The 24,510-nt window shown below is 36.9% G+C and overlaps 1 long non-coding RNA gene and 1 pseudogene across 1 annotated transcript; both read left to right on the plus strand.

The window, feature by feature from the left end:
- The first annotated feature begins 7,735 nt into the window (after positions 1 to 7,735).
- LOC112177313 lies at positions 7,736 to 8,756 on the plus strand (annotated as a pseudogene).
- Positions 8,757 to 16,456: 7,700 nt separating this feature from the next.
- On the plus strand, positions 16,457 to 17,689 carry LOC112179370. The gene is made up of 2 exons (XR_002927729.2): positions 16,457 to 16,865; positions 16,976 to 17,689. It is a non-coding gene; the product is annotated as an uncharacterized LOC112179370 (long non-coding RNA).
- Positions 17,690 to 24,510: the final 6,821 nt, after the last annotated feature.

Genomic DNA, 24,510 nt, shown 5'->3' on the forward strand with positions numbered 1-24,510 from the left:
CCCCTCCACATATATCAAAGCCACCACCTGGCCTTGAAGCACTGATGAAAAACCTCAGCTTGAATTGATCAATAAAGCCACACGTTGGCCAAGACTTTGATCGTTTCCACCGCGACGTCCAGTACCATAGCCAAAGTTAGATTAATAATCAAGTGAGCCATACTTTAGTGGATAATTGAATGGACTAAGACTTTGACCATCTCTTTGACCAAGATGACGTCCAGCAGCCAAATCATAATTAAATTGATCACACATCTGCTTCTAGTTATCAAGGGTCTGAACATGGGCAGTGCCTTGCCCCCCATGCATCTGACCAATATCCACATATTTAGCTTGATGAGTGGAGAAATCAGCTATCTGTTCAGAGACAATTTTCTTGTCAGAAGAACAATCTTGTTGATCCTCTTCTCCATATGCAGCCTCTATGTAGGGCTGTGATTCTCCAATGGGCAAGCTGATTTTTTCTTCAATGGGCTGGCCTAGATGAAGGTTTTCGTCCTTAGATTGATCGCCTCCTTCAGGCAATTCAATCTCAGAAACGCCATCTTTGCTTGAAGCTTCCTGATTTTCCAATTCGCCTTGCTGCGAACTGACTTGAGTAGCCAAGCTGGAACATTCCTTGTGAATAGCCATCTACTCTGAAGCAATATTTGAGGTCTGGACGGCCTTGGCAGCTATCGTACCCACGAGTTGCTCACGGTTCTCCTGGGTTTGTCTCGTCAGACGCCCCAAGCGCCCATGTGTTTGCCATGAATCACGCTCGGATTTCCAGAACGTGCTCATAGCGTCCTCGAAGCTCTCTCTTTGCACCGCGAGGACTTTGTTGAACTTTTCATAGAATGAGGCATTATTCTTTTGAAAGATCTCAAGCTGTTCTTCTATGCTTGCATTCTCTGGGATGGGGATAGGCACATAGCCATATGTTATTATCTCGTCTTCAACCAAGCTAGTGGTATCAGACATGTCTTCTCCCTCATCTGGCTGGATGATGAAAATATTTTAGCCCTCAGTGGGGGGCTGAGGACTTCCTCCTTGTTCAGTTGACATCTCGGATGATGGCAGTTGACATCTTCGAATTATTTGCTCTTCAGAAAGACCACGACAATCCACACAACGGTGTCGGTTGTAACTAGAGGTCCTGTGTTTTGGGCAGTTGTCGTAAACCTTTTGATAAGGGTTTGCGCTTGACTTCCCAATGGCTGCGATCGTGAAGAAACGCTATGCAGTATGTCCCACTGGGCGTGCCAAAATGTTTGGCTCCAGTTTTGTTGTAGTTGGTCAACAGTCTCTTATCTGCGCAGGCATGCCAGCACCGTTAGGGTGGGGTCGTCGAGGGTGTCCCTTGACCTGACTTCTTTTGAGCGATTGTGGACGAGGAGAGCACCAATCTCGTCGCGGGATTCTTTGTGCCTCGTTGAGAGGATGATTACACGCATTTATATACGTGTAATTATATCTAAAACACTAGAATTGAGTTAATCCTCATGTCAATTATTATGTAACTAATCTATTTTTATTTATCTTGTAGCAAATAAACGGAGTTGTGGAAATCGAAAGAAAATGGCGCGAAATTGGAGCAAAATGGAGTTTCCGACAAAAGGACAAAATTATCAATGTAGGTCAACTATGGTCAACATGAGTGAGGAAGCCGAATTTGAGTATTTCAAGATGATGCCTTCTGATATGCTATAAGGCCGGAGAAGGAAGAAAAAGAATGAAGAGAAGAAACTATTAATTGATTAATGAGTGGCTTAATTAATTAATCATTAGATTAATTAATTAATCCCATGATTTGATTAATTAATATCTAGCCATGACGTGCAGCAATTGTGATATTTGCTTAATTGCTTTGAGCCAATTACATGCTCACACGTGGCAGCAATCACAAGAGATTTCTCTCTCTTCCTCATGCACCCTGCACGTGCAAGCTTATCCTACTATCTCTTTGTCTAGACGTCAGCCACAACAATTGAGGCCAGCCATATATATTAGGGCTGGCCTGAGTCTGTTCTACGGTTTTAAATCCAAAACCCGGAACCGGAACCGAGAAGAGATAATCGGTTCGGGTACGTTGATTTTTGAATCAAGAACCGATATAGAACCGAACCGACCATTCTCGGGTCGGTTCCTCGGTTTTTCGGTTCCAATCTCAGTTCGGTTTCACACTCGGTTTTTCAGTTCCAAGATTAGTTCGGTTCCACTATCGGTTCCTCGGTTTTTCTAGTCTCCACCTTCTAGTTTTCCTGATTCAATATTACAAATACCATTCACTCATAAAACTCAACATTATCTACAATCTACATATTCAACAATCAACATCAACATCACAAATTAGAAATTTCCAGCAAACTCCCAAACTCTCAAAGCATGAAACTGATGAAAGCATTAAACCATCAAACACACAATATTGAAACTGCATCAATTTGCAGCAAACTAAAATGCTGAAAGTCTGAAACTGGATCGGTTAGAGGAGCTAGCAGATGTTTCGGACATGGAAGTAGATCTCAAAGGCAGCAAGCTACAAGCATATGTACAACCTCAATACTTTCTGGCCTGAAATGAAGACACCAAGCAATTTTGTTAAGCAATATTTCCTGGCCTCAAAACAGATGCAATATCTTTTTTTCATTAACAGTTAACAAACAACAAAATTGAGCAAAACAGACACAGCAAAACAAAACCCATTTACCAATTCACCTCAAATGCATAGTAAATACAAAAATGCCCAGTTCCTAATTCTCAAACCATCAATCCCACACAAAATGAATATCAAATTCTATTGTGGTAGATAAAATGCATCATCATGGATTGGCTCCCCTCTATAGCAATACAGTACATAAAGAAGAATAGAATGATATTGCAAATTTGCAATGCACTGAACAAAATCAGAACATTTAGAAAGAAAGCAGTGATGAAACACAACCAGCTGACTCCAATAGAGAGAAAATCAGAAAACTACCTTTAAAAAACATATGGGTTTACTGCTCTAGGTACAGGCTTCTTCTTGTTGAAGCCATGGCGGAAGAATGAAAGTCAAGTGTCTCAGAGTTTTGGCTGCACAGAATCTAAAAGAAAAAAGATTAGGTTCTTCTATAACAACCTTATATAACAGAGACCTCATAGAAAGAGAGGTAAAAGAAAACAAAGGGATGACTAACCATATATCAGCCTCTCGATCAATTGCTTTGCACATGCATATGACCATCTCTGCTTCTCAATAGACCCAAAGATGCAAGGGGAATCATCTTATTTAAGCAGTAATATGCAGGATCCTAAGAAAAATGGCAAGGAAGAAGTTAAATTTTTCAGTTAAAGAAATAATTACTTGTATATGCTTACCTGTTGTTAAAACTGGCATTTCTCCTATTTACTTTATGAAATAAAAAAGAAGATGAGTAATGAAAAACTGAAGTCAAATGGAACTAATGCGTTCATATATAACCTATTCTTCCCTCCTTTTGACGTTTTATATTTTCCAATGATGTGTCTCTATGTCATCCATATGTAATGCACATTCTCAGACCAATTAACCCCAAAGTTGCTTTACATTAATTTGAAGATATATCAATGCATGTTAACCTAGCCATACTAACATGAAAGGAAAACTGGACAGGTAAAAGGAAGAAAAAGGTTATATAATCTACAGATCGACTAACTTTATTTTGTTACAGGGTGATGCGTTTCCTTGTTTTTCTTTTGGCATCATAACGCAAGGACAAAATAGATCACAGGGTGCAATAGATCAATATATTTCAGCAGACAGCGTATGAGGTTATTCTTAACAATGCTTTGGATCTACAAGTTTTGGATCTCCAAAATTGAATTTTGCAATCAATCAGTTGAAATTAAGCAACCAAATCGCAGATGGCTAACCAAATCGCAGAAAGCTTACATTGACAGAGGTCGAAGACGGGGCTACATCAAGTCATCAACCATATCGCAGATGGCTAACAGCCCAACACAAATCGAAGATGCAATGTTTCTGGGTTCCAAACTTTGAGGGCGATCGTCTTGCTCGTCTGGGTTTTGATCATAAGAATTGGGATTGGAGAATGGAGGCACAGAGAGTGAGCGTTTCTGCATTAGAGAGAACTGGAGAAGAGTCAGAAGACTAACGCGATGTTTTAGGGTTTTGATCGAATGGATATGAGTTATTCTGATCGGATTTGGCGTCTAATCACATGGGAAGGGATCTATTTTACAGAAATAAGCTCGACCCTAATATCCACTTATACACTGACATCTGTATTTCAGTTCCAAGGGAGTTTTAAAACAAGAACCGGAACAAAAACCGAAAATACTTCATCTGGGACCGAACCGTAAAAACTATAAATACATATGCTGCAAAACCAAACCGAACCGAACCGGGTTTTTCGGTGCTGTTCCTTCTGTTTTATGGTTCTCCAGGCCAGCCCTAATATATATTTACCCCAATCCTCTCCTCTGAAGAGAAAACGAACAGCCGCAGCACACCCCAATCCTCTCCCATATCCATTTTCTCTTTATTCTTCTCTACAGCCGCACACCACCCCCAATTACTACTCTTCCATAACTCTCTCACCCACTCTCCCATTTCACTCACTCTTCCACATTAAATTATTGGGCTCTTCTCAAATTTCATCAAGGAAGATCATCAAGACCTTAATTTCATCTTGGGTAGTTAGGAGTATTCAAGCTAGCTTAGTTTTCTTTGCTTTCTAGCAGTGTTGAAATTAAGCAAAGCTTATCCTCTCTCTTCTCATCTATTTTAATTGTACATGGTTTTGATGTTAAATCTTGTTTTAATTATGAGTGAGTAGTTCAATTTTGGGAGTTAGGGTTGTGAAGCCCTAACTCATCTTGTATAAATATTGATGCTTTAATTTTAATAAATGCAATTTCTATTGTGTATACTTTAAATCGGAATTTATTGGTCCTTAGAAGCATGTTTTTAGGCTTTGTCACCATTTGAAATTATGTTGTGGGCAATTGTGATGAGTAGATTGATTAATTGACAACTTATTGGTCTTGTTGCATCTATGATTTAAGTGTGGTAACCATTAGCTAGCTTAATTGTAGCTAAGCTTGCTTTGGTCTCTATTATCTTGCTCTCTAGGCCTCTAATTTTGGATTTTGTGGCCTTAACCGGCGTAATGTCCAAATTAGAGAGTTGATTGTGGCCTTAACCGGCATAATCAATATACCGAAAGGATAATTGGTTTAGTAGCCTTAACCGGTACTAGATACGGGACTTAACACATACGAAATGCATGCATTTGTGAAATTGACATCGATATTTGCAAGAGAGTTAGTGTGAATCACCCGACACTCCCATGTTCCTATTAATTTGAAAATCCAAATTTAATTTCTTGCTTGATAATTAGTTGTTTGCTTTTATTTTAGTTTGCATTTAATTTAGTTAATTCTCAATTCAAAACTCTCAAACAAAATTCTACCTTCCATTGTGCATAGCTCATTTAGGCTACAAGTTAGTGACTTTGATTAGGCTTAGTGTGAGCTAAGCCGAGCATTGTCGAGGCTTGGTGTCTTGTGAATATTATTTTACTTTTTATTTTTATTTTTCATTGTATACTTTTGAGTTATTCTAGCTCCAATTACCTCGATTAGGTCCAACACCTAATCCCTGAGGTACGATAATCAAGGTTTTAATACTTCCCTTACTTGACAACGATTCGTACGCTTGCGAAAGTTTATGAACCAAGTCAGAGGACTTTTTCTAAGCTTCTTCAAAATCACACAATCGATACTCGACGTCGTAGATCGAGTAGAGAGAAAATCACTGGGAAGTGGGGAGAACTTGCTAAAGCGTGATTTTAGCTTGGCTGGTTTGCGATGGCATTACCCTTGCTTGGCTGGTTCGGTAATCGTTGTGGTCGCGGTACTACAGTCGGCTCCGGAGGAGACTAGGACCGAAGCACATTGACAGAGGGTTTGGTGGCACTGACAGTCGACTCCTGAGGATTCTGGGACTGGAGTGTGGTCACCGGTAAGAGAAGAAGAGGGTTGCTCTGGAGAGGCTTAGATAATCGTAGAGATTAATTGATGAATTGTGTGTCTTGTTACTTCGTCGTAGCCTCTATATATAGGCTGCCAGGCCAAAGTGGTTGGCCTTAAACAAATCATGATGGAGCACTAATTGAATTATGGTAGGTTTTCCAATTAAGGCTACCATGAAATGTAGTTAAATGCTTGCCCACGTGCATTTCATATTCCTTAATTGAATTGAGTATGAATATTCGTATGGGCGTGCCTTTTCTTGCAGCTTGCATAATCTTCCATAATTTTGCATGTAAGCTTTATTTAGCCTCTAAATATTATATTTCGAACTTATCGACAATATATAGCTTGAGCCACTGACATTGGCTCAATTTCTCCAAGACACACCTTGTCAGGCCAAAAATGCTCATTTTGGGTTCAAACAATTAGGTAATTTAAGCTTTTAATTTTAAATGAAATAAAATCAATAGTTCCAATAAAATTTCAAAATCATGATTAAATTCAACACTGCAAAGCACGGCTCATTTATTGGTCCGACACGAGTACGGCCTGACATGATATAAGCTTGGGTCATAGGTTGAACAATGCCTACTTTTGAGCAAATGGGTCTATCCGAACAAGAGCACGAGCATGATAATAAATGGGCTGGCTCGAGCATGGCACGAAGCATGAATTGACCCACTTAAAATGGGTCAGGCCAATATGTTTGACACCTCTACCCCATGCTATACCAAAACTGACTCTTTGTAATGACTAGCGAATCTCAGCTCATATTTTCTTTGATACTTTTAGTCAAAAGTCCCTGAAAATATCATGAATGCGTATATCCTTAAATCCCTATATGATGTGAGATTTTTCTCACACAAAGTTTGCCCAAGTCATACATCTGGATAAGGTATATTGGGTGATGGTTCGAGAGACCAAAATTCTAAACACATGAATAATTTCTATTGGATCACGTGAAGCACGTGTGGATGTTAGTGTGGCGGTGAAACATTCACATGTGGGTGACTTATTCTCATATATTTAGATTTCACAACTAATACCAAATAACAATAATTAATTAGAGAGGAACAAATCCTTATAAACCAATTGGGAAAGTTATAGTTTTTCAGTGTGAGATTTTTGTCAGATTCTCAACACATTTCTCGGTGCCGATTCAAAATTCCGTCAAGCTACTGATTGGCGAGAAATTGGAAGTGGCCGAAGGAGGAACCACCCCATCGAGTGACGGCGAGTTTGCAATGGAAAATGGTTGGTTCTTTCGTGGGGATCTATGTCTTCTGGTCAGGCTTGGACCGTATGTTATTTTCTTTGTTAATTGGTTGGGATTCCTTGTATGGATCAATTGTTTTAGCACTTTATGCAATGGTACGCCACTAGGCTGGTTCTTTGTGGGCTTGTTGTAGTTCACTGGGCTTAATTTTTATGCACTTTCTCTTTCCTTTATAAAGAAAAGAAAAATTACAGTCATTGTGCTTATTAATGAGTAGTGATCGCAAGTTTATCACAATGTCATATCCGCACAATCGGTGAAAACTGAAAAGTGTAGTAATGAGTAGTGATCGTAAGATATTTGCTGTTTTCATCAGCTGGACTTTTAGTATTCTGTTTTGGAAGTAATAAATTCCCGGTTCAGAAAGAAAACTATTACTCATAAATATTTTACAGTAAAATGATTGACTTCATATATATATCTTGACATGCCTATATATGTATGCTTTGGAAAGCCTTAGAGATGCAAATATTGCTGAATTCCAATGCTGGGAGTAGTGGGAATGGCGACAATGGGAAGTTAGTCCCTCAAACAAATGATACAGCAGGAGAAACAGGGGTGGACGAGCAAAACCAAAACCTGAACGAGGTCATTAAGTCTACCGAGAAAACATTAGCCCTCATTCACCAGCTCTACCTCACTGTCTCTTCATTCACTACAGGTTCTCAGCTCCCCCTCCTCGAGCGCCTGTAATTCTACATATCTACTCATGCTCAGTTTATTCAAGATCAGTTCAATATGTCTTTCCCAGTATATATGATTGTTTATCGGAGATTTCTCACATTAATTGGAATTGACCTCTCAGAAATGCTCTTGCCATGGAGCTGGACAATACGGCTAAGTTGTCAGACAAATACAACTTCCAGGTTCCTATGGAGGTTGTTAAGTGAGTCTTATTCTGTAATTTTACGTTTTTCTGTAACTAAAGATTTCTGTTTTATGGCCCATTTTGACCACAAAAAATTTGCCGAGTTTGCATAGGTTGATCGACGATGGAAATAATCCTAATTTACTTAATTACAAGGGATCTCATGAACAGCTGCATTGCCAAAAATCAGATCACTAAAGGCAAAACTGATACCTTCAACTCTTCAAGGCAAGTTTCATTTTACCTTTTAGTTTTGAACCCATTTAGTAATCATTTTTTTTATATTCCACTTCAATTTGCCAAGTTACTTGATTCAACTTGCTGTAATGTTTTCTTCAGAGTTTACGAGAGCATCAACTGGAAGAACTTGACCAGGCATTTCCTATGAAGTTGAATCATATAGAGAAATACGTGCTGCTGCTTCGATATGCTGTAAGTTGCATTGCATTGATCGCCCAATCTGGACTTTGCACCCATCCTCGAAATTTTACACGAGTGTTTTAGTTGTTTTCTTTCTAGGCTTTAATACCGTTCCATCTGATACAGGAAACGAAGCTTGCAGAAGGACAAAGCACATTGCCAAATGGAGATGTGAAGCATGAAGTAAAACCTTAGCCTTAAGTATCTGATTTATTTTGTATCAGATTCTTAGAATCCATTTATAAACTACAGTAAATTTTTTTTTTTTTAAATGAGATCCGCAACTTAATCAAGCTGGGAGGCTCATTCCAAACTCATGTTATTAGAATCTGTTTATAATATTGTACTCTTTAAGGCTTGCTGCATTTGATTGAATTTTTTTTTTTTTGGGCAAATTGCATTTGATTGCATAAAGAAGTAACAACCAACAACACGATGACATTGATCATATCTCACTTACCTACTGAGGAACGTAAGAACGGTGCATCCTTAATAATGTTCTGTTGGGCTTCTACTGGGCCCAATTGGGTTGGGTTTCTCTTTGACATGCAAAAAAAAATTGGTGAACTCTAAAACGGTGTTGTCGTACGCCTTGACCGCAGCAATCAACTTTCATCAGGTAACCACCGACATTTAAGTTAGCTAACGATTGTTTCTTTGAAATCAAAAATTCGATCAGCCGGTAAAGGTTTAATTTATTTTAACTAGCTTTATATATGTGTAATGCACGTCTTGTTATCGAAAAAATGAAGAACGTAGTTATTATTTTTTTATTAAACTAGCATTTCAGAAATATATTTTAGGCATTTGATATTTTGGTGTAGTCCTTTGACAATAAAGAGCACATCCAATAGAACAAGATAGACTATACAAGGGAGGATGAGAGGGCCTCCGGTTTTTGAGGAGCAACCCGGAAGAGCGAAACCTAGGTTTCATGATGGCGGCGCGGAGCGTCGTGGTTTCCAAACCAGACAGAGGCGAGTGAAGGGCGGCGTGGACTTGGAGAGGCCGTGATCTCTTTGCAACGACGTCGGGATCTCGACCTGGTTTTTCGAAGGCTCCGGTTGAGTCAATGCTCTGCTGAGGGTGGTTCTATGAACATGGGGTGCTGGATTGGGTCGGAGCCGAGGTGTTGCTGCCGACGCTATCAGGTTTAAGGGCGACTAGGATCTGCATCGTTGTGGCGGCTTCCACTGACCAAGGTTGGGCTCAAGTCGGGGCTGCTGGAGACGATGGCTCCGGTGCCGTCGGGCTATGGGGCTGTGCTGCGCTTCATGGAGGCGACAGGAGGGTCGACGATGACCAGGCCGGTGGCTTGAACTGGTATGCTGGAGATCAGTGTGGCGGCAGGTCACGGGCAAGAAGACTGTCTAGAAAAATCGTCGGGAGACCCTAGTTTTGAATTAGGGTTGACTGGGCTGCTTTCTGGGCCGATGATGACTGGGCCAAGGGCACGAACTGGGCTGAAGGCAGGGACTGGGCCTATTTGGCTCAAATCTGAAAATGGAGGCTATATGCTGCAAACTCTCCAGAAGAGCCCGAGGAGCAACCTGATGCCAAGGTTGTCGGCTACGGAGGAGGCTGCATATGGTGCTGGTTCCAACCCTGTAGGGAAGGGACTCGCTCTTTCTTAAGTCCTCTCAGCTTTTAGACATTCTGGACTCAAACCTTTTGAAGTAGTGGTGATTTCTACATGCTTTTCTAAGACGTTTCTAGTTGATATTTGTACCACAATTGCGTGTTTGGCAGATGAGAGTATATGAACATTTTTTCCTTAGAGAGCGAGATTATTCTTGCATAGATTAGTCTTGCTATTCAGCGAGCGTCCCTTTAGACTTTAATGGGTTTAGTTGTGGCTTAGATAGGTTACCTGGATTATCCCGAGATTTCTTATGTAAGTTATGTTAGACTCTGGCCTGTTTTCATGGCTTGATTACTAATGCAATCATTCCTATTCAAAAAAAAAAATAATAATAATAATAATAAAGAGCACATCCATTTATTTTATAGTAGTAGAGAATAGGAATTGGACATGGAGTCTGCCGGTGGGTTTAAATTGAAAGGGACACATTCAAAATATATAAAAAAAACACATCCGCCCGGATAAATTTTTCATTGACAAAATGCTCCCATAAAAAAATATCATAAAACAAGACACACCTATTGATGTATTTTTTTTGTAGTAGGCAAACCATAGGAATATGAATATATATAAATATATCATATCCAGAGCGAGGTTAGGGTTTATGGTCACTTTTCGGTCGCATATCAACATCTCAACCATTCAGTTTCTAGGTACTAATGTATAAATTATCTCTGCAAAATTTCTGCTAAATTGATGATCTTTAAGGTATCTAACTCGCTTAAACCAATTGACGAACTGAATTTGTTCAACCTGAACTGTACTAACTTTAAGGCAATTATCAATGCTTTAACGACCATCAATTTGGCTGAAATTTTGCTGAGATGATCTGTACATTAGTATCTAGAAACTGAATGGTTGAAATGTGGATATGCGACCAAAAAGTGACCCTAAACCCTAACCTCGCTCTGAAATTTCAAAGCGAGGCCTCGCTGGATAGGATCTGTGTATATATATATATATATATATATATATATATATATATATATGTATTTTTTGTAGTAGGCAAACCATAGGAATATGAATATATATATATATATATATATATATATATATGTATATTCAGATCCTATCCAGAGCGAGGCCTCGCTCTGAAATTAAAGTGCGAGGTTGGAGTTTAAGGTCACTTTTCGGTCGCATATCCACATCTCGACCGTTCAGTTTTTAGGTACTAATATATAGATTATCTCTGCAAAATTTCAGCCAAATTGATAACTGCCTTAAAGCTAGTACGGTTCAAGTTTGACAGATTCAGTTCGTCAATTGGTTTAAGCGAGTTAGATACCTTAAAGATCATCAGTTTGGCTGAAATTTTGCAGTGATGATCTATATATTAGTACCTAAAAACTGAACGGTCGAGATGTGGATATGCGACCGAAAAGTGACCCTAAACTCCAACATCGCACTTTAATTTCAGTGCGAGGCCTCGTTCTGGATAAGATCTGATATATATATATATATATATATATATATATATATATATATATAGGCCTTCTATGCTAAAGAGGTCCTTAACTTAGCTTAAGGAACGGATTTTCATATTTTAATCACTTTTCGATCGCATATTCACATCTTAACCATTCAGTATATATGAGTAGATCATTTCTGCAAATTTTCAGCCAAATTGATAATCGTTAAGGCATCAAAAACTGCAATTTACACCAACGGTTCAGGTCTTCTATGCTAAGAAGGTCCGTTCCTTAGCTAAGAAACGGATTTCCATATTTTGACCACTTTTCAATCACATATTCACATCTTAACCGTTCAATTTTTAAGTCCTAATGTATAGATTATCTTTGCAAATTTTCAGCCAAATTGATGATCGTTAAGACATCTAAAATTGGAATTTACAATTATGAACACGAATGGTTCAGGTTGGACAGATTCGGTTCGTTCATTGATTTAATCGAGTTCGATACCTTAACGATCAACAATTTGGCTGAAAATTTGCATAAGTGATTTATACATTAGGACCTAAAAACTGAACCGTTAAGATGTAAATATATAATCGAAAAGTTGTCAAAATATGGAAATCCATTCCTTAGAGCAAGCATATATATATATATATAGACACACCTTAACCGAGTACTAAAAAACCTATAAAATACGTATCACAATAACTTTTTCCTTCAAAATTGCATTCACACTCTCTTTTCCTTTCATCATTAAGACATAAAAAGAAGGGACTTGGTTGTACACGACATGTAGCGTGCATTCAATGGTATAAAATTGCGGATGATATTGAATCTCTCTAAATACATGTTAACTGCTATATGATAAGAGAGAGATTGGAAACTTAATTATGCATAACCGATTAGGTCGCATGATGAACTAATAGCTAGGGATTTAGTTTGACCTGATGTAGAAAGAACTACTAACCTTCCAGTATGGGTTTGGCTTGAAAATGAGCAGATATATCACACTTTTCGCCAAAAATTGCTTGAATATCATAACGTATCTTTCTCTTCCTAAAATTACTCGTTCTCTTGTTTTCCCAATAAGAAGCTACAATATCATAACTAAACTCTCAACGCAAGGTCTGTTGTAACTATTTTGATAGTGCTCAACACAACAAACAATAAAAATTTACTTCAAACCAGAGATTGTTAAGATTTATACACTTGTTCGAAATCAAGGTTAAGCAACCAAACATTGTGTGGGACTAGATTTCTCATTCGAGCAGTTAAGTTCATTTAGAACTTCCATACTGTTTTTTTGGTCGAAATAGAACTTCCATACTTGAACATCACAAAGTTGCTAAAAAAAACATGGAGAAAACTGATTAATTAGGCTTAAAAACCCTCTACCACACTTGACGTATTCAATTATTATTCGGCCTTTTATTATTGATGGCTCTACCCAAATTGGAAACAAAAACTAATAGATTACAGTCCAATCAAACTGAAAATTTTTCGAACAAGCCAGAAAATCAAAATCTTGAAGGAAATTAAAAGAAAATGGTCCAAAAGCCGACATATTTGGTACTGGTAGCTTTGATTAATATACGTGCATACTGCATTTACCAGTAAACTGACTCCAGCACCTGCACTCTCTCAGGTGTTCCATTGGACCATTACACAAAAAATAGAGCGAAATTTAATACGTCGTGGTATGTATGTATCTATGTTTGTGTTTCAAACTTTTGAATCATATAAAAAAGAAGAAGAATAGCTACCAAAACCAAAGTCTTGGTTTATTTTCTACGTTGCGTAGTTTGTGAAAGAATCTTCTTTGCTCAATCAAGGCCTACTTGGGTTCGGTGGGAAGAAAGGTTTTTTGAGTCCAAAAAAGGGCCGTCACCTTTTTCACTTTTCACAACTACTCTCGCACAATTCATTTTCTTAATGTTTGTTTTTATGAGAACGAGGCCAAAGAGCTTCATTTTTTTAAGCAACAAGATTGTTTAATTAGCACAATGCGAGATACTTAATTCTATGCTGTTAAACATCCGTTTAAGGGGACATCTGCTGCAACAAAATGCAAGGTTTTAAAATCATCAGCTTATGATCAAGGATTGGTTTGGAAAAAAAAAGTGTCATATGGAGTTGTGTTATGGACGATCCAAAATCTATGATTCGATGACAATACTGGAAATGCGCAAAAATGACCCCCAATGCCACAACATGCAAAGAGAAATACAAAGAATTATCTTAATCTTTAACCCAGTTGAGTTCAAATCTTTCTCTCCACACGGTAAGAAAGAAGTACCTTCTAGCTAGCTTAGTTCATAACATCTATCCATACGTATTTGAAATCCCGAGTTGAAATCTATTTACATAACATTTTTTAACCAAATCGATTTACGGGGATGTAACTGCAAATTGGTCACAGCAGGTTGTGAGCTGTGGAAAAGAACTGTTCGAACAATGTTGAGTTTTAAAAATTGGATTAAGATAGGGGAGGAGACAATGCCGTTAATATGTGTGGTGGGAATTGAGAAAGAACAAAAATCTAGGTAAAAGTTTGGTACCCGTCTAAAGATGCTTTTAGCTAAGCTATATAGGTCAATCACCATGAAATTAGGGAGCTCGGGAAAAGAGAAATGCAAATCATACCAAATACTTTTCTTTGTTTATGAGATTTTGGGGTCAAAGAGGTGACTGCAGGTCAATGGACGCCTTAATAATATGGACCTGATTCCAACTAAAATGTTTGGCCTGCTTAATTCCCTAGCTATTAATTGTTTCTCCCCGTTTTATGTTCTTAATTAGATTGCTGATTCTGATAAAAAGAATTTCCAGTTTTAATTATGGTCATGTATCCCAAGTTCCCAACATAGTTTATTACTCGCAAAGACATGAAAATTAACCTAAACATGCACCAATTTCAAATGAAATTGCAAAACTAACAGTTGTGTGTGGTTGTTGGGGCTTGTTTGACAAAGCTTGTATCTATCTTGCTAGGTTTTTGTCAAATGGCTACTTGTATGATAAATTTACGTCAATTTGTGGTTGGCATGGATTTGACAACTCATGAATCATGACTTCTGTCTATACGGCCTCCATCTACAACTTACTTTGGTCAGATTCATGTAAATATTACTTTCAATGATATTCACAGAAGGAAAAAACGGAAATTTGTCCATTGATATTATGTTCACTCTGAACTGTGGAAATAATTTTAATTTATGCCCTCAATTGATGCACTGAACAGACGAAACATTTACCTACTTGGAGACAATTTAATGGAGAAGAGGAGAGATTGAATTGATTCCCATATTGTTTTATAAGCAATCTTGAATAATTGATTGCTAATATATATATTCACACACCACCCCCCCCCCCCCCCCCCCCCCCTCCATATTGATGAACTCCATATTATTCAAAATTCTGATGTTGGGTCAGTTTCTCATACTTATTCTAAGCATGTCATAAGTTCATTAGCTCTTAATTTGGTTAGAAAAATATATGGAATTGAAGTTTAGTTAGAAAGTTCTTATCGAGGATCCCGTTTTATAGTAGATTCTACTTTTAATCAACCAATCTTTAGAGATAAATTACTTGTACGTCAAAACAATCAAGAAAAGTATTATTATGCTAATGTTAGTGGTCCAAGCATTCTTGAAATGACGGACAATATATTACTGATACGTGTGGCTTCCACAATCATTAAAGATGAGAATCGTTAATTCATGTAGGCGAACTCGGTAACGCTTGATACTTGTAGCTTTCACAATTGTCAATGATTCAAAACTATTGAAACGTACACAGTAAAGTCAAAATGTTTGATACGTGTTAGTTAAACACAGTTATCTATTCAAATTTATCACTATATGCATGCATTACAGACTTAGTGACACTTGATACATACAAAGTTTACGTTCCTGAATGGTTCAAAATCACTAAAGGGCACAAAATAGTCTACACTAGCGATTATTGCACCACTATATTTTCCATATGGTTTATTTAGTAACAAAAAATTGCATTGCAAGGTAGATTGGTATGCTTATAATGCACATAGGAAAGTGGTGCAAAGGACTTTGGTGTAGGTGGAGTTTAAATGAAGATGGAGGACCATACTATTGAAGAGTGGACCAGCAAGCACCTGAAAAATAAGTGAGCTGTTGTATATCTGTATGTATTGCTGAGTAACTTTCTATTTGTCAGTGAGTCTCTGTCGTCATCTTGAATCCCCCGCGACCGTAGTCTTAGTAAAAACAAGTGAAAAAACGCACTCCACGAGGGTTTGATTCCCCTTTTCCTCCTCCGCATTAGTTTACCGAGAAATTTCCAGATAAATTAATTCACAATCGGTAAAGCAGCAAACTAAACTCAAACCCAAAATTTCCTATAAATGGGTGGCTGAATTAGCTCAACCAAACCACTGTGGACTCCTTTCTTGGTCTCTCATCCTTATCACAGTCGTCGTCACCCTTCCAATTTCCATATTCCCATCGTACGATCCTAGAATAGGGTTTGGCTTTTAGGGTTTCTTGAGTTTGATGCAATTAGTGTAGCTGATGGTATCATTAGGTCATGATGATAAGGATTTGATATTAACGTGTAAAGTGGTGCTTGTGTTTCTGTGTTAGATTTGCATGGTAGAGAGAATTAGACAAGTGAGTGAGAGAGAGAGAGATGGTACTGAGTCAGAGTGACTGAGTTAGAGAGAGAGAGAGAGAGAGAGAGAGAGTCGTGGTCATATTTTTGGAAGACGACCCGGTTGGTAGGGTCCATAGCGGGTCTCCTACTTTAATTACTTTGTCCTTTTCACCTTCCCCTCTCCTCCTTTTTATCTCCATATAATCCTTCCCTTCTCTCCTCTCCTACACCCATTTCTCCCATTCATTCACAGATTAGAGAGACCTCTCCCTCTCTCCCTCTCTCTCTCTCTCTGAGTCTCGGTCTCTCTTCGTTTCTTCAGTCTAGGGTTGGTTTTGTGAGATGGAGAGGATCAAAGAAAACAAGGGAGTCTTGTGTTTTTTGAGGGGAATGTTGTCTGGCTCGAGGCCCCTATAACCAGATCTATGATCTAACTCATCTCAATTGACAAAATTTGGTCATCGGTCTATGATATCATAGATTTGATCCAATTGAGATGCAGATCATTGAATCTACATTTAGCGACGTCGGACCAGGCTTCATTCCCCCCAATTACTCGCTTCCGATGACACAGATCTTGATCTATACAAAACCACCCATGGGTTGGTTTTACCTCCAAAGGTGAGCCCTTTTGTGGATTTGTGGTTTTTTTTTTTTTTATGAACTTTAGCCTGTTGTGATTTTTTGTTTTTGTTTTTGTGACGGTTTTTCTTTTCGTGGTTGTTGGACAGAACAGAAGCTGATTGGGGTAATGATGAAGGGTTTTGACTGTGGTTTTTTTTTTTTTTTCAATTTTAACTCTGACGGATGTGGGGAAAGACCATCATTACACTTTTATTTTTATCTCTAAATTCCATGAATATTTGCAGGAGTTTTTGGGCTTCCTTGTCAGTCTCAGTCCCTCCTTAACTCTCTTTCTTCAGGTCCTTCATATCATTGGGTTATGATGGTTTTTTCTCTTTCTTTTCCTTAATGTTGGCTTTCAAGAATCCTTCTCTGTCAACCTCTGCAACTCTAAAGACTTTTAATTGGCTCGGTTCCTTTTACTTACGACACCCCCCGAAACCCTATTTCCCCTTGTGCACAATAGCATAGGGTTTTCAGTTTCCACAGTGCTACGCTCTCTGTTAAATAACCTTAAGTTTTTCTTGACTGAATATCTGCTGTTTCAGTTACAGATTTAAATGCTGGAATTGCATGGGCTTCATCTTTTCTCTTGGTTTTTAATTACCTTGTTTTGGTTGTTAGTGATCAAGTGGGTGGATTCAACGTGAAGGTAGCTGTGTATTCTCCGCCTCCTAGATCTGGGACAACTCAGCAGTAAAAATATTGTTCTTTGTTGTATGATATCAGATTTGGGATGTCTTGTACAGATCAAATTATTTGCCTCTGTATATGTATTCAGTTTGTTTTGATGTTAATACAACCTCTTCGATTTTGAAAGATGTGATCTGAACTTGTTCTGCAGTGCTCTGATCAGACTGATACGATCTTATGCTCTTACCTCATAAAATTATAATGAAAAACTTGAAAAGGGAATAATCTTTCAACTCTTTCAATTCATTCAAGACTGACAGATGCATATGACTATCCAAGAAGCAAGCACTAACTCAGTTGCAAACAATTGTTGAAACAACCCTCACAAAACTTGAAGGCTTGTGAATGTGCTTTCAAAGGTTGGGTAAAAATTCTTGTGTGAAATGTAAGTCGAACAAGTAATTGAATGGTTAGATTGCATTAAATACACTTTTTGTTTATTAAAAATAAAGTTGATAATAAATATTAAGGGTTGAGATTATTTTATAAGGGTTGGGTCACTTACACCGTCGGTGCATAGAATAATTTCCAGTAATTAAAACGAAGAAGATATAATAGATAGATTAGACTTCTCTGAATATTTTGCATAAGATTTCATGATGGTAGTAAAGAACTACTGCAGTCATTGCTGTAACTCAAACGCCTCAAAGTCTGTGCAATTAGTGGCGAGCTTGGGGTTAATTCAAATTGGTCGGCATTGTATGATTTCTAGTATGGGTTTGTGTTTGCTTTTAATCACTGTTACTTTCTTAGAGAAGCTTTGGTAATGAACTCATGCATTCTGTTGTGTGTCATCAATTTCAGAAGCTAGGAGCCAAAAGGTGGTGGTATAAGCAACACTAAATGCCTTTAATGGCTGCCTCTGACTCTTGATCAGAATTCTGAATCACATTTTGCCATTATGAAAGTCGAGTCAACATCAGCAGTTACGCCATGGATTCCTAGATCTATGATAATTAATCCCGTGGCCATAGATAGATGGATGGAGAGCGTGATGTTTCAATTTGAGCACAACTGTTTGTGTCTTTTGCATAACAGAACCCAATGCGTATTTATTTCTATATAACTTTGTTATCAGTGATCTTCACACTGTTCCCAGTTTCCCAGTTGTACCGTACAAATCACAATATGTCAGCTTAAATGGTGCAACCCGTGTGTCTATATATCTATCTTCTAGCCCAAACCCAATTAAACCAGCAACGAATCTTCTTCATCCCTTGAAATTATGGGCTGCAGGTAATTATTTGATGACCAGTAGCAGTACTATATGCACAAGCAAGGTATCATCAGATGCAGAAGCTTCAAAGGGGAAGCTGCATTTTCATATTTTGCTTTTATTGAAATAAAACATGACTTATTATGGAACTGAGTTGGGAATTGAGCTTTGTTTCTGGATTGTAATTGGTTTCTAATCTGGGTTTTGAGGGACACAGAGATGGAGAGAGAACTAAGTTTGTGGAATTAGACAGTAGTCACAATACGACTAATTTGAGAAGTCATGGACCTAGCTTTTCGAACAGTCCCACAATCATGTCCCTAAAGTTGGCTAAAGGGTTTTGTACATATACATTAAAATAAGCATATTGTTCATGAACCAGTAAGGACTGTAAAGCTTACATATAGAATATATGGTGACATTATTATCATTTGAGAAGAAAACTTGAAATGGGTTCTATCTATGTATTTTATGATATGATAGCTCATTACTAAAGTACAAACACATCAACTCAAAAGAAACTCTTGTCAATATCCTGACATTGTGGTTTGACAGTTGTACCAATATTTCATGCTAGGTCCTCGTGAAGTGCTCTAATGCTGAGCATGTTAATTAGAAATTGAGTTGGAACTTCAGAACTAGTGCATATTGTTTATAGTTCTATCTATCATGTATGTATAAGCTAGGAAAACAATTTGATAATGTATTGTTTCATGCATCTAAATCTTTAGTAGATAATCCTGTAAATTGGGGGTATATAATTGCATCTTGATTTGTCCTGCGTTCTAAGATGATTGCTCATTTGATTCATGTGTTTCAATTTTGCAGAATTTGTTCATCTATTTAACAACACTTGCAATTTGGGTCATTTTGATGTGAAAACAAAAAGAAGTACATGCATGTCGATGAATTTTCTTTGTTTAAATTTAACAGCGAAACACATGTAAGAATAAATAAAATTAATGGAATCATTTTCATCGGCAAACTCTTGTTTGAAAATAAATAAAATAAAAAAGACAATTGTAAGCGGTAATTCATCTGATTTCTTTTTGACTCATATAATCGTTAATTTGAACATGTTTGCAATTATCACATTGTTAAATTGTTAAATGTATTATTGACACCAGACCCCGTCCTTAAACCCAGGGGTGGAGCCCTGGAGATTGGACTCTGAAGTGGACTGGGCCATATAGCACAAAAAGGAAAGCCAGAGAACCACGGCAGAGGCCTTAATGTCACTTTCAATACTCAGAAGAAAACCCATTACAATTTCTGTTGGGTCTCGATCAAACAATCCTATCGGCCCTGAATGTTTGGCATGTTGGACTAAACACGATATTCGGAAGCGTGGAAGATACTATTCCTCCAAGAGCAGCCCAACCTTTTTTGAGAGCCCACATCAAGATTCTGCGGCAACCAATTATTGATAATGTGATTTGTACATTGAATCACAATGATATATATATATATATATATATATATATATTGTGCAACTTTAATTCCGAATCACTGAAACCCCAAGTCTACTGCTAGCAGTAAAGACATTAATCTTAAGCAATAACTGCTTTATTATGCTTTCCTGCAGATGAGTTTACCTATATATTTGTAAATGAGATCGATATTATTAATCGAACCTAATTTTGTTTCTCACAGAAAAAAAAAAACACTTTTTACTACCAAATTATTATTTTGGAGGGGCACACAATGGGGTCTGGTAGTTAATCTTTTCTTTTAAGTTTGAAATATGAAAACAGCTTTAGTGTTTTAAGTGAATCCACATATCATTTTAAGGTACTTCGAACATTATACCTTTTTTTTTTATTAAGGGAAAGGAGGTCAAATCTTGAAGAAAGAAGCAATTACACATTACTACTATCAACTGCTAATGCAGCTTGAAGAAAAGAAGGTGCCGAAAAGTAAAAAAGTTCTTCAGAACTCGAACTGGAATGCTACCATAAGATGGGCAGCTGTATTTACGTTTCTCTTAGTGTGAGTAACTTTCACGTTGGGATGGAAATCAAGTATGGATCCCAGGTCATCAAAAAGCAGTCCTAGAGTCGAGGTGTTGTGGCCATCCCTATTGACCAACTGTCCCTGCACAACTTGTGAGTCTGTTTCCAAGATAGCAGGAAGAAAACCATTGTCCAGTATAAAATGAACAGCCAATGTACACGCTATAGTCTCCGCATGTTCTGGTGAGAGTAGACCAACTAAAGCCTTACCACCTCCAGCTAGCATAGAACCCCTAAAATCCCGAATAACATAGCCAGCACCATTTCTTGTACTATGATTAAATGAACCATCTACATTCACTTTAAACCACCCCATTGGAGGAGCTGTCCAACTTAAAACCCTCCTTACTCTAAAAGAACTCGCCGTCGAGTTGTGAATATAGAACTCATGAAGCCTGGAGCCTGACTTAATTAGCACTTCATCAACCTGGCAACTCTTATTCTCCCAAATCTACTATCACGTTCTTTCCAGACTCCCCATAATAAATAGGGTTGTCAATGGGTCGTGTCGGGTCGGGTTAAGGTATTTATCGTGTCGCAGGAGACAAACCCAAATCTAACTAATTTAATAATCGTGTCAAAAATTTAAATCCAAACCCAACTTATTTATTAAACTGGTTACTCGTTTCCAACCCGCTTAACCCATTTAATAAATAGATCGTGTCGTGTTAGACAAAATGACTCATTTAAGGGCCAACAATGCAACCCATTTAACTAAAAAAGAAACATAAATGGATTAAATTCACTAAATACTCCACAAGAAGAATAACATAAATAATTATAAATAATTCGTAAATAATTAAATCCAATGATTATAAAGCAAAATATTTCAAATTGTCTAATTTTATGATCAAATACTCCCAACGTCCAAAATTTCAAGATGAAGTATAGCATAATCGGATTATATGAGTTCATTTCGTGTTGGCCGGTTGACCCTGGCCAACCCATTTATTAAATGGGTCATGGCGGGTTGACCCACGGCTGACCCGCTTTTTAATCGTGCGGGTTCAACCCGCTTTATTTTGTGCTGATTTCGAGTCATGTTATCGGGTTGTGTCAGAATTGACAGCCCTACTAACAAATACATCAACTCCCCAAGATATTTTGAAGAAAGCTCCTTTGCGCAAGCCTCCAACCATACCAACAGAGGAAGATGCAAAATATACCTTTAATTTAATTTTAAATAAAATAATTATTATTATAAAAAAATTGTTAAACACTGTACATAGTTTAATTATAAAACACAATTAATGATTGTTTTCAATAAAAAATAATAATTTACAAATATGATTCTCAGGTTTTGTTGTATGTCTGTCAAATTCTTGCTTAGTTGGGAAAACATCAATATGTAATTAATAATTATTCAACAAAAAATTAAAATGTAACCATTGTTGTAAATATTATTATTTATGTAGCTGTCCACGTAAATATTCATTAGTTATGTACTTTGATATAAACTCTATCTCTATATAAAGGAGGCTAATGACTGAATGAGAACCACTTCTATTTCCTCCCAACTATTCTCTCTATATCTTTTCCTTCTTTATAACACGTTATCAGCACTTATTCATTTTTTTTTATAACTCTATGATGATCTACTAGTTTTATGGTGCAACATTGTTGTTTTTAACTATAACTCATGATCTATGAATTTATTTAATCTATATCAATTATGCATATTAGGGTTTATAAATATATACGGCATCATATCGATGTTCGTTAATTACTCAATGGCACAGGGCACTGTTACTGATATATGTTATGCGATTGCTTTCGCTAAAGTCCATTATGAGATATTGATATATAGGAATCGTAGCCCACAAATGTTATAATCAATTATGTATGCCGTCTTGTTGCAGTACACTACATGATGGTTTAATTCCTATTTCCCAGACATTTAATCATCAACATTGATGTTATAAGTATCACTTTATCAAGTTGTTTATTGGGGTTTTTCTTTGTTTTCATTTTTCATCTGCCATGTGCTTCTGCAATCCATGGTTTTTTTCCTCCCCATTGGCTATTGGGTATTGGGTATTGAGTCTTATTGTTTATCCAATTTTATTTTGGAGGTATGGTTCTATGTAAATTATTGTTTCTTTCACGATACATGTTAAGGAAAACCGATAGTTCTGTGTTCCTTTGAATTCAGGTAAGTTTTTCTTTATTAGTTTGATTACTTTGATATAACTCGCTCTCACCATACTTGACAAATAGATGTGGTAAAATTTATATTTGTGATAGTGAATTGATCAAAATAGATCGAGACCTGAAGTCTCTTGATCCGATTACAAAGGGCCTGAAGTTCCCCTAGACTTGCATAATGATAACGTTGCAATTTCTTAGATTTCATACAATTACGAGGGCCAGAAGATCCTCAGAGCTATACAATCAAGTATATAAAGTCACATATTTGTGATCCCCAATAATTATAAGATGGCCGGAAGTTCCTCAAATTCTTTTTTGGTATTAGGGTTCCCTCCTCCGTATGATAATGTAAATTTGAAGTTCAATTTTGAACACTTGACCAAAGGTAGAAGCTACATTCTCCACAAGATAAAATTATGTTCTTGTGTGATTAGAGGAGTGAAGAAAGATTATCATTTTGTGAAGTTAAGCAGACCAGAAGTTCTGTGTATTTTCTTTATTAATGGAACCAGAAGTTTCCATAGTTAATTTTATGGGCTAAATACTGGTTACTACTTGTAGTTTAGGTCCAAAATCAATTTAGTTCATGGACTTCTAATTTTATTAGGCTGTCACTCGGTCGGTTCTAATCGGTTATAGGTATTACCAACTTCAAAACCAAAGCTTTCGGTTTCAAAATTGAGCTACCAATTACCAACCAAAATTTTCGGTTTTTAATCATATCTACCAAATTTGGTATTTCGGTTTACCAACTTTAGAACAACTAATTCTTTGTAATATAAATTAGAATGAACAAAATTAGGTTTTTCAATTTTATAACCGTAAACTTCGTATTCATCTACTAATCATAGCTTTCTTTTGTATATATGACATCAAATTTTATCTATTTTCAATAAAACTAGGTTATTTAACCATCTTGGACTAGGCTACTCAAAATACATGTACTATTAATTATGTAGTATATTGAGTAATGTTCATACTATTATGAAAATTTTTATGTTTATTTCTTAATATACATGTATGTGTATTGAAAACCATAGTATATAAAGCTAATATTTAGATAATCGGTAGATTCGATCTTTACCAAAACCAAACCAACTTTTTCTGTAATTTTCGATTTCAGTTTTATCGGTTTCGGTTACCAAAAAGTCGGTTTATTAAACCTAAAGTATCGGTTGGTATTCGGTCGGTTTGATAATTACTAAACCAAGTGGCAGCCCTAAATTTTATCAAAAACATCTCTACAGTTTCAATTTTGATCTAATAGATCCAATCTGTTAGTCTTCCGATAATTGAGTAATTTAACTTGTTGATGTGGCTCATATATGGTCTATGTTTTATGATGTGGTGTTAAGGTGGCGTGCATAGTCAATTTAAGAGTGGGTCTCACTATTACAAATCTATCAAATAAAAAGTTTTTTCATCAAATAATCCAACTATAAGTTAAACCTGTAGCAGAATATTAACGAATTGGACCTATTAGATCAAAATTGAAAGTACATGAGTGTTTTTGATGAAATTAGAAGTCTAGGGACTGAATTGATTTTGGACCTAAATCACAAGGTAGTAACCA

This window comes from Rosa chinensis, chromosome 7 (genome assembly GCF_002994745.2).
Source record: "Rosa chinensis cultivar Old Blush chromosome 7, RchiOBHm-V2, whole genome shotgun sequence".
NCBI classification, from domain to species: Eukaryota; Viridiplantae; Streptophyta; class Magnoliopsida; order Rosales; family Rosaceae; genus Rosa; species Rosa chinensis.